The sequence below is a fragment of the Lepidochelys kempii genome, chromosome 7 (assembly GCF_965140285.1).
Source record: "Lepidochelys kempii isolate rLepKem1 chromosome 7, rLepKem1.hap1, whole genome shotgun sequence".
Taxonomy (NCBI): domain Eukaryota; kingdom Metazoa; phylum Chordata; order Testudines; family Cheloniidae; genus Lepidochelys; species Lepidochelys kempii.
Window position 1 is genome coordinate 108,859,886 of NC_136386.1, and position 16,288 is coordinate 108,876,173.

Here is a 16,288-nt window from a genome sequence, read left to right on the forward strand (position 1 = left end):
CCTGCTGCGCTGCCAGTGGTGGCAGCAGTGGCCGGGCCCCCTGGGCCCTTTTAAATCGCCCGGGCTCCTGGGCAATTGCCCCCTTTGCTGTCACCCCTCCCCCATCGGTGAGCCTGCGTGTTGGAACAGAGAACAGTCTATTATCATGGAGATAACCAAGAATCCACTCGTGGTTCCATTGGTTTCCCCTCTCTACAAGCAACATCTGGTGAAAGTCACTCAAGCAGCAGTTCCTAAGTCATGGCCATAGGGAGCTGGCCAGCCCCATGGTGTTGCCTCCTCTTTATTGGGAACTTCTTCTACAGGTGTCTGGATTCCTCAGTGAAAGAAAAGCGTGGATGGTTGCAAAAGCAGCTGGCAACAAGGCAGAACTGCCAGCTCCTCTGCCTCCAGTAGGGGCTGTTACTGAGTAACAGGAGAGGAGAAAAGAGCCACCTGCAAGGACCAACAGGGGAGAAGCCAGGAGCAGCAATGAACCAGAAGTGCAAGTGGGAAGAGAAAGTCTCTGGTAGCAGGGGAGAAGAGAACCTATCACCAGGGGAACAGGTGCAGGGCAACAGGGGAGAAGGGGAACTAGGTGACACCAAAGGAAAAGGCAGAGAGAGCAACAGAACTGAAGTGAGAGGAGAAAAAACAAACAGCAAAAGTGAGCTGTGTAATCACGGGTTTCTGGTTTCAAAAGTGAAAAAATGCAGCTAAGAATACATAGATACCTGCAAGTAGATTTTGCTTGTCTCCTTTGTAGTTCACTTGGCTCAGTTTATATATACACTGTTCACCCCACCTTGATTGTATTCTGCTGACAGCTGCTCTTTGAAGGGCTGATCAGTTTGTCAAGGCTACATTGCTTTTCCATGTTACTGTCAGCTTAATTTGTCCCTGGGAAGCAGTATAGTCTACGGGTGAGTGCAAGGCATTGGAAGTCAGGGGACTTGGCTCTGCTACTGCTTGTTGTATGGCTGTGGGAAAGCCACTTTAAAGCTCTATGCTACAGTTACTCTGGTGGAGCAGGAGAGAAATGCTGTGGTGGCTTCATTTCAACTAGATCCTAGAGGTTTTAATTAATATAATTTAATTAAATATAGACATGAATACTACAGTCAGTACAGTAGCCCCATGTTAGCTATTTTGAGAGAAAATGAATTTAAATGTTACGCACTCTCTGCATTTTCATTTTTAATATGCCACAGAGTTTCCAACACCTAAATTCATCCTAGAAGTTGTTGGAATAGTTGGGGGTAGCTGGTGATGGATGGGAGGCAATTTGGGATTGTGGGATAAGGATTTTTGTTTTCAGAGTTAAAACCTGATTGAGCGAATCGGGCCGTTTGTACCTTTCAGCGCCATTTGCCTGCAGAGTCAGGGGCCAGCAGCAAAACACCCACTGCTGTGGACAGGTGCAGCTGAACTAGTTCTGAATGCAGGTTAGCAGCAAACACAGACAAGGACAACCCCATGTTCAGCACCATTGCAGAAGCCACAGGCCACCTGTTGTCAACAAGGGGTAATTTTATGCAGAATAGAAAAGACTAAATACATGTCAGTGCACACTCTTGTCATGTTTTTCAGGGGCCTCTTCCCAGTCAGGAGGCCTAGAAACACATTAAAAAAACCCAACAAATCAGAGCATCATTCTGGCACAAAGGGTGGATTCTGTGGCAAATGTCAGTTGACAACAGTTGGAAATAGGCGACGTCCATCTTGATTGCATTGACCTCGTTAGCACTACAAAAGTAATTTTCCTTCTTTGATATTCATCCCTTCTTGTCAACTGTTGAGAATAGGCCACTTCCACCTTAATTGAATTGGCCTCCTTAGCACTGACCCCCAACTTGGTAAGGCAACTCCCATCTTTTCATGTGCTGTAATATTTATACTGCTTTCTATATTTTTCACTCCATGCAGCTGATGAAGTGGGTTTTAGCCCATGAAAGCTTATGCCCAAATAAACTTGTTAGTCTCTAAGGTGCCACAAGTACTCCTCGTTGGTTTTGCTACAGGGATTGTATCACTCATAGCACCTTTGACTACAGAGGACTGTGGTTTGAAGGGGCTTCTCCCAGTGTAAAGAAATTCCATATAAAAGTATAAACCTGCTATGAGTCCTGTTTTTAAAGGCAGCAAAGGCAAGTACCATCTGTACTAAGAGATTCATCTCTTCTCCCCTTGTAACCCTAGTGCTCCTGTGGTATAGCTCCCTTCCCAGGAAAGCAGAGATTAAGGGTGGGGTGCACAAAAGTACCTAGGCACTTAAATCCCAACTATGGCTCCATTGTGAGCCACAAAACTCCAGCTGTAGGTACTAAACTCACTTGGCTTCTAAGTTTTCAGGATAAAAGTTCCCTCTATGCCTAAATTTCTGCCTCTAGGCATCCGGCTCGGCTGCCTATCTCTCTGCCTAAGCCACTGAATGACTCACAACCCGGGACAAGACAAGCATCTGGACGTCTATCTTGTGGGTGGGACCCACTGCTGTAGGCGGCCTCGGTGCATGCCCTCTGGATCGGCTACCATTTAAAATCTGGCTGAAGAAGGAGCAAGTGGTGATGGTAGTGGTTTCCGCCTTGTAACTTTTGGCTTCATTGGTTAGCGCACTCATCTGGGATGTAGGAGCTGCAGCTTCAATTCCCCCTTCTCTGCCTGTGTGTGTGGGGTGGGGGGGGAAAGCGAGGGGTGTCCTGCCTCTCAGGAGGTGCTTTAGCCACTGGACTACAGAGACATTTCTATTCTCTCTCTCTCTCTCTTGCTCAATGACTGTTTAGTTATGGCTCTACCTCAGAACAGCTTCCCTAGGAGAGGCTTGAGGGAGCCCCACACCACAATGTCCCGAGCTCAGTGGTTTGAGCATGCTCCTGAGAGGTGCATGGGAAAATGTTTACCCCCCGCCCCCACTCCCCACTGTTCCTCAGACGTTCTTGTCAACTGCTGGGAATGGCCCATCTTGATTATCACTAAAAAAGGTCGCCCCCACCCCCGCTCTCCTGCTGGTAATAGCTCACCTTACCTGATCACTCTGGTTACAGTGTGTATGGTAACACCCATTGTTTCATGTTCTCTGTGTATATAAATCGCCTCACTGTATTTTCCACTGAATGCATCCGATGAAGTGAGCTGTAGCTCACGAAAGCTTATGCTCAAATAAATTTGTTAGTCTCTAAGGTGCCACAAGTACTCCTTTTCTTTTTATAAGTGATAGTGTGGCTCATTGTGATCAGTGAATGTTTGCTTCAGTTTTTAAGCAGGTGATTACAGCAGAGGTATAACCATCTGGGCTCAGACTCTCCGGTGGAAATCCAATAGTAAACATGCCACATGAGACATGTGCTCAACATTTGCAAATAAGTGCCATCTGTTTCTCCCCATAAGACTATTAGCCATCTAATAAAGGCAAAGAGATGCATGAAAGTTGGTATGAGGTGAAAAAGAGTCTGAGGCCATGTCTACACTATGAAATTAGGTCAAATTTATAGAAGTCGGTTTTGTAGAAAGCATTTTTATACAGTTGATTGTGTGTCCCCCCACACAAATGCTCTAAGTGCATTTAGTCGGCATTTAGTAAGCGGAGTGTGTCCACAGTACCGAGGCAACTGTTGACTTCCAGAGCGTTGCACTGTGGGTAGCTATCCCACAGTTCCCACAGTCTCCGCCACCCATTTGAATTCTGGGTAGAAATCCCAATGCCTGATGAGGTAAAAACATTGTCTTGGGTGGTTCTGGGTACATATCATCAGTTCCCTCCCTCCCTCCATGAAAGCAATGGCAGACAATCATTTCATGCCTTTTTTCCTGGGTTACCCGTGCAGACGCCATACCAGGGCAAGCATGGAGCCCGCTCAGCTTACCGTCACCATATGTCTTCTGGGTGCTGGCAGATGTGGTACTGCATTGCTACACTGCAGTAGCTTATTGCCTTTTGGCAACAGACAGTGCAGTATGACTGGTAGCCATCGTCGCCATACTCCAGGGTGCTCTTTTAGCCGACCTTGGTGAGGTTGGTTAGGAGTGCCTGGGCAAACATGGGAGTGACTCAGCCAGGTCATTTCCCTTTTAAGTTTCATCTCATGGCAATTCAGTCCTGCTGGCAGTCCTACTGCACCGTCTTCTAAGGAGCAGCCAGGAGACGACGATAGCCAGCAGTCATACTGCACTGTCTTCTGCTGAGCACCTAGGAGATGATATTTCTCCTTGATGCAAAGCCACCCCCTTTGTTGATTTTAATTCCCTGTAAGCCAACCCTGTAAGCCATGTTGTCAGTTACCTCTCCCTCCGTCAGAGCAAAGGCAGACAATCATTTCACGCCCTTTTCCCTGGATTGCCTGAGCAGACACCATAGCACAGCAAGCATGGAGCCCATTCAGCTCACCGCAGCAGTTATGACCGTTGTAAACACCTCGCACATTATCGTGCAGTTTATGCAGAACCAGCACCTGAATAACCAGGCGAGGAGGCAACGGAAGCGCGGTGATGAGGACATGAACACAGATTTCTCTAAAACTGCGGTCCCCAGCAATTTGGAGATCGTGGTGTTACTGGGGCAGGTTCATGCCACAGAACACCGATTCTGGGCCCGGAAAACAAGAACAGAGTGGTGGGACTGCATAGTGTTGCAGGTTTGGGATGGTTCCCAGTGGCTCCTAAACTTTTGCATGTGTAAGGGCACTTTCATGGAACTTTGTGACTTGCTTTCCCCGCCCTGAAGCGCAAGAATACCAAGATGAGAGCAGCCCTCACAGTTCACAAGCAAGTGGCAATAGCCCAGTGGAAGCTTTCAACACCAGACAGCTATCGGTCAGTCGGTAATCAGTTTGGAGGGGGCAAATCTACTGTGGGGGTTGCTGTGATGCAAGTAGCCAATGCAATCACTGAGCTGCTGCTATCAAAGGTAGTGACTCTGGGAAATGTGCAGGTCATACTAGAAGGTTTTGCTGCAATGGGATTCCCTAACTGTGGTGGGGCTATAGACGGAACCCATATCCCTATCTTGGGACTGGGCCACCAGGAAAGCCAGTACATAAACCTCAAGGGGTACTTTTCAATGGTGCTGCAAGCACTGGTGGATCACAAGGTACGTTTCACCAACATCAACGTGGGATGGCCGGGAAAGGTTCATGATCCTCGTGTCTTCAGGAACTCTGGTCTGTTTAAATGGCTGCAGGAAGGGATTTACTTCCCAGACCAGAAAATAACTGTTGGGGATGTTGAAATGCCAATAGTTATCCTTGGGCATGCAGTCTACCCCTTAATGCCCTGGCTTATGAAGCCGTACACAGGCACCCTGGACAGTAGAAAGGAGCTGTTCAACTACAGGCTGAGCAAGTGCAGAATGGTGGTAGAGTGTGCATTTGGACATTTAAAGGGTCGCTGGCGCAGTTCACTGACTTGGTCAGACCGCAGCAAAACCAATATTCCCATTGTTATTGCTGCTTGCTGTGTGCTCCACAATCTTTGTAAGAGTAAGGGGGAGACGTTTATGACGGGGTGGGAGGTTGATGCAAATCACCTGGCTGCTGAATATGCGCAGCCAGACACCAAGGCGGTTAGAAGAGCACAGCAGGAAGCGCTGCGCATCAGAGAAGCTTTGAAAACCAGTTTCATGACTGGCCAGGGTACTGTGTGACACTTCTGTTTGTTTCTCCTTGATGAAAACTCACCCCCTTGGTTGCCTCTAAATTCCCTGTGAGCCACCCGCCCTCCCCACTTCGATCACAGCTTGCTTGCAAAGGAAATAAAGTCACTATCGTTTAGAAAATATGTACTCTTTATTAATTGATTATAAAAATAGGGAGATAACTCACAAGGTAGCCCGGGTCGGGTGTGGGAGGAGGGTAGGAGGGAAGGAAAAGGCCACTTCAAAACTTGTTGAATGCCAGCCTTCTGTTGCTTGGACTGTCCACTGGCGTGGAGTGGTTGCGTGCCCGGAGCCTCCCCTCCTGTTCTTGGGCATCTGGGTGAGGAGGCTGTGGAACTTGGGGAGGAGGGTGGTTAAACAGGGGCTGTAGCGGCAGTCTGTGATCCTGCTGCCATTCATGAACCTCCACCAGACGCCGGACCATGTCCGTTTGATCCCGCAGTAGCCCCAGTGTTGCCTCATGCCTCCTCTGATCTTCCTGCCGCCACCTCTCCTCACGTTCATTGGCCACTGTCCTGTACTCTGCTATTGTGTCCCTCCACACATTCTGCTGAGCTCTGTCAGTGCCGGACAACTGCATGAGCTCGGAGAACATTTCATTGAGCGTCCGTTTTTTTCGCTGCCTTATCTGAGATAGCCCTTGGGACGGAGGAGGGAGGCTTGAAACATTTGCAGCTGCTGGAGGAAAAAAAGGGAGTGAAGTATTTTAAAAGATACCTTTTACAGAACAATGGCTATACTCTTTCATGGTGAACAACACTATTCACATTACATAGCACATGTGATTTTGGTACAAGGTCGCATTTTGCATCTTATATTGCGTGCCTGCGGCTTTGGTGTTAGAGATAACACACGCAGTGCCGGGCAACAGAATTCGGCTTGCAGGCGGCCATGGTAAGCCATAGTCTTTCAGCTTCTGCAGCCTTCATAACAGCAGTGCCCTCCTCTCCCATACCAAGCAAAGCCTGTTGAGTTGGCCATTTAGTGCTGCAGTTTTCCTGTTAATGTGCAGCAGCAGAAACCAAACTAACCCCCCCCCCCGCATCCAATTCTCTGGGATGATCGCTTTACCCCTCCCCCCACCGCGTGGCTGGTGTCAGGGAAGATCCCTGCTAGCCAAACGCGAACAGCTCAGTGCCAATGCCCCCACTCCCACCGCGTGGCTAACTGCGGGGAAGATTTCTTTTCAGCCACAGGCAAACAGCCCAGTAGGAACAGCTACCTCTGAATGTCCCCTTAATTAAATTCCCCTATTTCAACCAGGTTACCATGAACGATATCACTCTCCTGAGGATTACACAGAGAGATAAAGAACGGATGTCGCTTGAATGCCAGCAAACACCAGGACCATATGCTGCCAGGCTTTGTCATGCAATGATACCAGATTACTTGCTACTAGCATGGTGTGGTAAAGTGTCCTACCATGGAGGACAGAATAAGGCTGCTGTCCCCAGAAACCTTCCGCAAAGGCTTTTAGAGTACCTCCAGGAGAGCTTCATGGAGATGTCCCTGGAGGATTTCCGTTCCATCCCAGACACATTAACAGACTTTTCCAGTAGCTGTACTGGCCATGAATGCATCCCAAGTCCTCAGGGCTACTTAATCATTAAAAAACTCTTTCTTTTATAACATGTATTATATTTTAAAAGGTACACTCACCAGAGGTCCCTTCTCCAGCTTCTTTGGGTTGGGAGGGTATTTCAGTCAGGGTAATAAAAAGATCCTGGCTGTCGGGGAGAATGGTGTGCTGTGTGCTCTCCTCAAGCTCGTCTGCCTCCTCCTCATCTTCCCCATCCGCAAAATCCTCAGGCATGACGGCGAGTAACCCATCATCGGAGTCAATGGACAGGGGTAGGGTAGTGGTGGTGGTCCCTCCTAGAATTGCATGCAGCTCAGCGTAGAAGCGGCATGTCTAGGGCTCCTGTCACCAAGGTATTTGAGCACCTTCCATGTAAAATCAGGAGCAATAGCAGAGGCCCCAGTAGGCTTCTTGGAGTATCTGGGATTTCTCCCTTTTCAGGAAAAAACTGTTTAGGGTAAGTTGTTTTGGTTTTGATTTTTATATTTTATTAATTTTCTCTTTTCTTTTCCCTTTTTTAGGTTAGTTGGGGATTATTGGGTAGCAGGGGATACCAGTGCTGTGTGTGTCACTCTGAGCATGGAATGGCTTTTCCAAAGAGAAAGGTTTTGCAGCATTTCCTACAGATGACCAGTCTCTGGCTTTGCCTGCTCTCCTCTGGGAGTTTGTGCCATAGTCGGATCCCCTTGTCAGCAAATGCTTTGTGCCCACCTCTCCCAAACATCATCCAAGCTTTGCGCTCTGCATTGTCCCAGGCGGGGCACAGCTGTCATGGTGGTTCATAGATCAAAACTCAGTCCTTGATGTAGTTGAGGCTTGATCTGTGAATTGCTTTGAAAATTAGGACCAAGACCTTAAACGGGCGTCAGCAGCTGACTGGAGCTGGAAGAGACTTGAGCTCAGGGTAGCCTGAGCCATGGAGAAGGCAGCCACATTCTGCACCAGCTGGAGCCTGTGCATCAGATTCAGATACAGAAACTTACAGTACTCCAGTCCAGAGGCAATGGATCAGTGTGCCTCAGTCCTCATCAGGGAGGAAAGTACAACATTTCCTAGCAGGCTGGAGGTAAAAACTGGTATTTTTAGATACCGATGCTACCCAGTCATCCAAGCTTAATGAAGGATCAAATAGGACCCCATCACTTCTGAATGCCGGCTGTATGCCTTTGATAGAATGTAGGGATGGCTTGTACAGTTCTTCAGAGCATTTCCTCTTTCCACCAGCATCACCTTGGTCTTTCCTGGGTTCAGCATGAGCCAGCTTAAAAATACAAGCAGCCTTATTTCCCCAGGTGATGAGCAGCTTCCCCCCCTTGAACCGCCCATTGAAATCATTGACACCTGTGGCAGCTCCAAATCACTGAAAATCAGGCCACTTATTTAGGTGGATGTAGAGGTCTAACCTAAAGCATACAAGTTTGAACATTTTGGCCTAAAAAAAGGACATATACTTCTTCTCAAGTCTCCAGCTTCATCTTCCCTTCTCCCTCAATAACAGATTCCTTTAAAGGTGCAATGGCAATTTGTTCCCCACAAAAGAAACAGCGAGACATCCTTCAGCACTGCTGAGATCAGGGCACATTTGTCTCAAGACATGTTCCACAGTTCTGCAGCAAACAGAAGTGGTGTCAGTTTCCTAGCCACAAGTGAGCTAAGGGAAAATACTATACCATTGTCCAAGGATATGGCAAAGCCCTAAATGGAGTACGGGTTTGGGCTCCTTACCTCTACAGGGCTGTATATGCTGGATATGACACAGAGAGAAGCACTCAAATGCTCAGAGATATAAAGGGCCTTCACTGTGGGCTTAAACATGCATTCCTTGTAAAGCTTCTGTCACATTGATTATGGGCTTGATGGGAGGCAGGGATGAAGGGTTACATCTAAAGGGAAAAGTATGAAGTAGTGAGGGGACCTCAGGGGACTGTGACTTGGCATTAATGAATGCCATTACTCAGCCTAAAGATTACTCCTGCCTAGTAGCAGAAATAAGGCCAGAGGAAGAGGCATAGCTGTGCATTTCATTGGCATGATGATGATTGCAATTAAGCCACTATTTCCTCAGACTGGCACTTTGTCTGCCCACATCAAACCTGAGCCTCTTTTCTAGCTAATCTGTCTCTAATTTTTTCCCCAGAGGCACCTACCACTGGGTTATGTTGAAAGTAAGAGAACTGACACGGAAGGTGCTCGACTCTTAGTACCATTCAATCACCTTGCTTGCGCCCACTTGTAAAGTTAACTTGTGCTCACAATTTCGCTGCAGAGCAACAACAGTGTTGATAACTCTCATGATTTCATTGCAAGTCTAACAATATTTGGTGTGTTTCTTAAAGCCCCAGGTTCAGGATTCACAGGATTAGGTGAGACCCTCTGCTTTCATTTAAAAAAAAAAGTATTTTGCTGGTCCTCATGGGTGTGGAGAGAAGCAGAAAAATGGGAACCATGAGGGCTACAACACAAGAGAGAAAATACAAAGAAACCAAAACGTATTAATGGTAAAATCTCAAGATGCTTTAGGACCTGACATGGCTTTTGAACCTTTGGGGGTTGGAACCACACAACTACCCTTCATTTTAAGAGACATTTTGGGCCCCAAACTCCCTATGTTCCACACTCCGTGGTGTCCCTTTGCTGTTATTGTTAGAAATGCTTTACATTAGACATATAGACTCATGAAATGGAGGTTCCAGAAAGGTGCTAAGGAAGGAAGCCCATGGTCTTTAACACTGCTGCATGAAAAATCTTTTGCTGCCCCTTATTCTGGGTTTTTGTCACACTACGCAGCCCACATTCAGGTATGGCAAAGTGAATGATATGGGAACAACCTTGTCCTCCCTGTTGTGTGTCATGCAAAGATGAGATCTAAGCCAGGCGTTGAATGTTGTGTGCTGTTCAGTGTTGTCTCCTCTACTGTTGTTATAAATGTTGTTACACAGACCTGACATCTCCCATGCTGTCAGTTCAGCACCTTTCACAACCACTAAATTAACTTAAAGAATTTAAAACATGCCCCAAAGAGCCCTACTAATAAAAGGTCACCTTTCCCAGCACTGTAACACAAATGTCTAGGACCAGCAGGATAGCCTAATATACGGGGTTTTCTCAATGTCACATTGTGTCTGACATTGGGAACTATTTGGATTTCCTTGCTTCCTTCCCTACCGCCTTACCCTTCTCTATGCTCCCCAAGACTAGGTTCTGTCATTGTAGGCTCCTGATGAATTAATTCACCCCAGCATTGCAACATCTGGTTTGAGAAACAAACATCTGGGATAAGCAGATAGAGATGGTGACTGATGGTTTTAGCCTAATACACTGGAGAAAGCATGCAGGAACAGCTCAGTCTTACAGGAAGCTCATCCCCCTAGTGCTGCCAAGGACACTGTCAAGTCAGGATACTGGCTGCATTAATGTTGGCTGTACAGGCAAAAGGTGCCTTGAAGCTTCTCAAATCCACACATCAGGGCCCAGAATCATTACTATAATTTGTTAAGCACAAGGGAGGTGCTTGGTGCTACACAAGATGCAAAAGGACTGCAGGCTCTGCTCACTCTTACAATCTAACAGCTAGAAACAGAAAAGAAAATACCGGACTAAAAGGTTGGAAGGCGGAAAGGGGTTGCCCTCATACTTTCCTCTCCTCCCCATGCCCTGTTCCCCCAGAATTCAACAATGAAATTGGTCATGCTTCATTTCAAAGTCCCCCTATCGTCCATGTTGGCAGAATAGTAGGGGAATCTCTTTGGAGACAAAAAGAAAAGGAGTACTTGTGGCACCTTAGAGACTAACAAATTTATTTGAGCATAAGCTTTCGTGAGCTACAGCTCACTTCTTCGGATGCATGCAGTGGAAAATACAGTGGGGAGATTTATATACACAGAGAACATGAAACAATGAGTGTTACCATACACACTGTAAGGAGAGTGATCACTTAAGATGAGCTAATACCAGCAGAAGAACGGTGTGGGGGAGATGCGTGGAGGAGGAAACTTTCTGTAGTGATAATCAAGGTGGGCCATTACCATCAGTTGACAAGAACGTCTGAGGAACAGTGGGGGGGGGCGAGGAATAAACATGGGGAAATCGTTTTACTTTGTGTAATGATCCATCCACTCCCAGTCTCTATTCAAGCCTAGGTTAATTGTATCCAGTTTGCAAATTAATTCCAATTCAGCAGTCTCTCGTTGGAGTCTGTTTTTGAAGTCTTTTTGTAGTAATATTGCAGCTTTTAGGTCTATAATCGTGTTACCAGAGAGACTGAAGTGTTCTCCGACTGGTTCATGAATGTTATAATTCTTGAAATCTGATTTGTGTCCATTTATTCTTTTACGTAGAGACTGTCCAGTCTGACCAATGTACATGGCAGAGGGGCATTGCTGGCACATGATGGCATATATCACACTGGTAGATGGGCAGATGAACGAGCCTCTGATAGTGTGGCTGATGTGATTAGGCCCTATGATGGTGTTCCCTGAATAGATATGTGGCACAGTTGGCAACGGGCTTTGTTGCAAGGATAGGTTCCTGGGTTAGTGGTTCTGTTGTGTGGTGAGTATTTGCTTGAGGTTGGGGGGCTGTCTGTAAGCAAGGACTGGCCTATCTCCCAAGATCTGTGAGAGTGATGGGTCATCCTTCAGGATAGGTTGTAGAACCTTGATGATGCGTTGGAGAGGTTTTAGTTGGGGGCTGAAGGTGATCGCTAGTGGCGTTCCATTATTTTCTTTGTTGGGCCTGTCCTGCAGTAGGTGACTTCTGGGTACTCTTCTGGTTCTGTCAATCTGTTTCTTCACTTCAGCAGGTGTGTATTGTAGTTGTAAGAATGCTTGATAGAGATCTTGTAGGTGTTTTTCTCTGTCTGAGGGGTTGGAGCAAATGCGGTTTATCGTAGAGCTTGGCTGTAGACAATGGATTGTGTGGTGTGGTCAGGGTGAAAGCTGGAGGCATGTAGGTAGGAATAGCGGTTAGTAGGTTTCTGGTATAGGGTGGTGGTTATGTGACCATTGCTTATTAGCACCGTATTGTCCAGGAAGTGGATCTCTTGTGTGGACTGGTCCAGGCTGAGGTTGATGGTGGGATGGAAATTGTTGAAATCATCAAGCATTCTTACAACTACAATAAACTTAGGATACAATTAACTTAGGCTTGAATAGAGACTGGGAGTGGATGGGTCATTACACAGAGTAAAACTATTTCCCCATGTTTATTCCCCCCTCCCCCCTGTTCCTCAGACGTTCTTGTCAACTGCTGGTAATGGCCCTCCTTGATTATCACTACAAAAGGTTCCCCACCCCCCACTGCTCTCCTGCTGGTTTTAGCTCATCTTAAGTGATCACTCTCTTTACAGTGTGTATGGTAACACCCATTGTTTCATGTTCTCTGTGTATATAAATCTCCCCACTGTATTTTCCACTGCATGCATCCAAAGAAGTGAGCTGTAGCTCACGAAAGCTTATGTTCAAATAAATTGGTTAGTCTCTAAGGTGCCACAAGTACTCCTTTTCTTTCTGCGGATACAGACTAACACGGCTGCTACTCTGAAACCTGTCTTTGGAGACAGTCATTGTTACCCCAGCTACTATGGGGAGCACTTGCCCTGAGGTGACATGAGGCCCTCTCTATACTCCTAGTGTGTGCTGTCTTTGTGAAATATGTTTTTTAAATGTTGATGCAGCGTTAGATACAAATTGCTCAGTTATGCCCCTTTTTAGTCTCCTGTGCCCTGGCGGCAAGTGCTATGGCATGGTTCATTGAATCTAAAATAGGGTGGTGAACACTAGGGTCACCTACATTGACTGGGATGGCCACGTTTTGCTGAGTTTGGGTAAAAACTGCATAAATATTGACCTGTATTTGATGTAGGTCTACTCTGAATCTAGTCCCTAGCCCAGGTGCATTCAGCCTGTAAAGGGAGAGATGCCTTATTCTGCTCAGTGTCAGCTGAGAGTGGTACATTCTAGTGGTGTGAGAGCAAGCCTGACAGCGAGGAACTCCTCCCTAAGTTCTCAAGCTGGTTCTGCCATGGGCCTCTGTGGGTTTTAGGCAAGTCATTTGCCATTTCTAGACATCAGTTTCCCGATCTTCAAAATAGGGGAGTTGCAAATCTTTCCTAATGGGCTAGATGAGTGGTAGGGTGGTCCAGTGGTTAGGAAGCTATCCAGGGTCCTAGGAAACTCAGGTCAAGTCTCTCTTCTGCCACAGACTTCCTGTTTGACCTTGGGCAAGTCACTTAGTTTCTCTGAGCCTTAGTTCTCCCTCTGTAAAATGAGGATAATAGCCCTTACTTTGCAGGCCTATTGGGAAGATAAATACATTAGAGGTTGTGCTGAGGTACTCAGATACTGTGGTAACAGTTGATAGGAAAGCACCTAAGAGAGAAAATCACCTCTGGGTTGCTGATGGTGGAAGCCAAATGGTAGAAAGTCTGCCAGAAGTCGGGTAAAGTGCCTTCAGTCCCTGCTTTCCCAGACCTAGAGCTGGCTGGTGCAGCTAACAAATGGCAACCCCCTGCATGCCTGCGTGGGAGTTAATCTGGCCCTTCGTTTTCAGTGCTTTGAAGACGAAAAATTCGGTATAAACTAAGCACATGCTACTTAGTGATGTGACAAATACCTGAACTGGATTTGATTTGTACATGAATCTGCCGCCGTGTCAAAAATGGACTGTCTACTGTGCCCTGAGAGCCTGATTCTGCTCAGACCTACACTGGTGTAAATCAGGAATAATTCCACTGAAGTTATGGAAGCTGCACTAGTGTAAATGATAAAAGAATTAGATTTTCCTGGTTTATTGCACTACTAGACTAAAATAATTAGTCTTGATAGCCTAACACTGCTGGCATTTTAAAAATGAAATGGTACCGTATTGTATGGAAATATCTAACCAGTAACTATTTATCACAGCTATACTATGCAATGTTCTGTTAAATAAATCTTGCTTTGAGTTTGCTTTTCTCATCAATAATCTTAGCTTTTATACAAATTATGTGACATGGGTTCCCTGTTTCAGGTTTGGTATTGAAACATTTTTATTAATGTATTTGGCATCCAGTGATTCCATAAAAAGTAACTAACTCACTGCTCTAGTGCCGAGTATGACTTATTATTAATTATAATCACTGTTATTACAATCCTTCTCTCTGATTAAGTGGTATGTCAAAAAACTCCAACTGGAATTTATCCAGTTCTTATTGATTAGAAGAATCGTGGATGTAACACAGACTTTTAAAGGGAGGGGAGCCTGATATTTTTTTGTTTATTTGTTTATATTGCTTTTACTGGTGTTTAAAAGGCAAAAATAAGGAGACAGGTCAAATCTTCCTTGCCTCATTCATGGTAGTAGGGCTATTGACAATTAAGTGCAGCTCAAACAAATAAGGAAATCAAAACATGATGCTCTATTCGGGAAAAAAAACTTTCTTGTTAATAAAGTGCAGAAGTTGAACTATAAGTAAAATAATTAATGAGGCTTACACATTGCAGAAATCCATGTTTCTTTTCACCTGAGGATGAAAGAATAATAGAAAACTTCATATTAAATAGGATTGAGAGCTACTATAGAGAGACGTACATTGGCCCCTCTGTATGCAGTAATGATATGGTACAGGAACGAGCATGAGATTAAAGGAGAACAGTCAGTATGGGCTCGGGTTTTAATCCACAGGGAGCAGAATCAGAACCTCAGATTAAAAGGGGAACTTGTAATTTTTTTAAAGCCCCATGCAAGTGACACAGTGTGTGTCTCTCTATCATATTCACTAAGTACAGGAGCAATTACAGATAAAAGCTGCTGCTGTCTCACTAACAGCCAGACAAATGCTTTTGGTGAAGGATGGGGAATGAATTTTGATACTAAGAGGCTTTCAGGCTGCAGGTTGAAATGGAAAGAGGCAAAACTCTTTTCTACATCTACAGTAACTGCTACATTTGCAGAGGCTCCTTTGAAGCCTCTGGGCTTACACTAGGACACTATTCATAAAGCATCTCTGTCAACTACAGCTATTTTGTATAGCAATTACTTATTCCCGTGAAACAGATGACAACTGTGAGCAGTATCATTAGTACCACAATCTCCTGCTTTGCAGTGGAGAAATAACAGCTCCCCGTGTCACATGTGAAATTAGCTCCTGCTGCTGCTCTTTTTTTCGCCTTTGATGAGTAAAGCACCTTCTGTCACAAGAGAGATTTCACTCGACTTGTCCCTACTGGCTGACGCAATTCGGACGTGGCTGTTGTGACCCAGCACGAAGCCTCCTGCCCACCCACATAGTTATGGTCAATCCTGGTCTGGCTGGAACGTAGTCAGAGAATTACATAGGCTCTGAGAATGTATAAATCCACCGCTTACAGTAGATATGGGGAGGTGAGGATTAAAATAAGGACACATTTCGTAACTGAGTTGAACTAGGAGAGACTTTTTACAAGGCTAGTAGTCCAAGAAATTCAGTGCCAGGAAGCCTTCATTAATACACTCTTAAGGTTCCAACTGTAATTCTAATGAGGTCACAGTGTATTTATATATAAGGCATACTGGTTACCACCACATAGCACACAACAATAATACAGAATACTAGATATGCACCAGGGATGAGTCACGATTATATCACTTTCTTTGAACATCCTGGGTATATATGCATGTGATAAAAGACCTGTGGCCTGGCCCAGGTCAGCTGACTCAGGCTTGGGCTGCAGGCCTATACAATTGCAATGTAGATGTTCAGGCTTGGGCTGGAGCCTGACTCTGACACCCCGCAAGGGGGGGCAGGTCTCCGATCCCAGGCTCCAACCTGAGCCCGAATGTCTACCTGCAGTTTTTAGCCCCAGAACCCAAGCCCTGGGAACCCGAGTAAGCATGAGCTCTGAGACTCAGTTCTGCAGGTCTTTTTAATCACAGAGTAGAGGTAGCCCCTGACTTCTGTAAATGTAAATTGTTAATTTCAGCATAGCATTCATATGGTCTGTGTCAATGATTTCCTGTGTGCCTCATACAAAGATATAGAGCCAGACCCTCAGCTGGAGTAAAGTCAGACCAGGCTGCTTTACCCCAGCTGAGGACCTATCCCATCATGTTTCCCTATATTA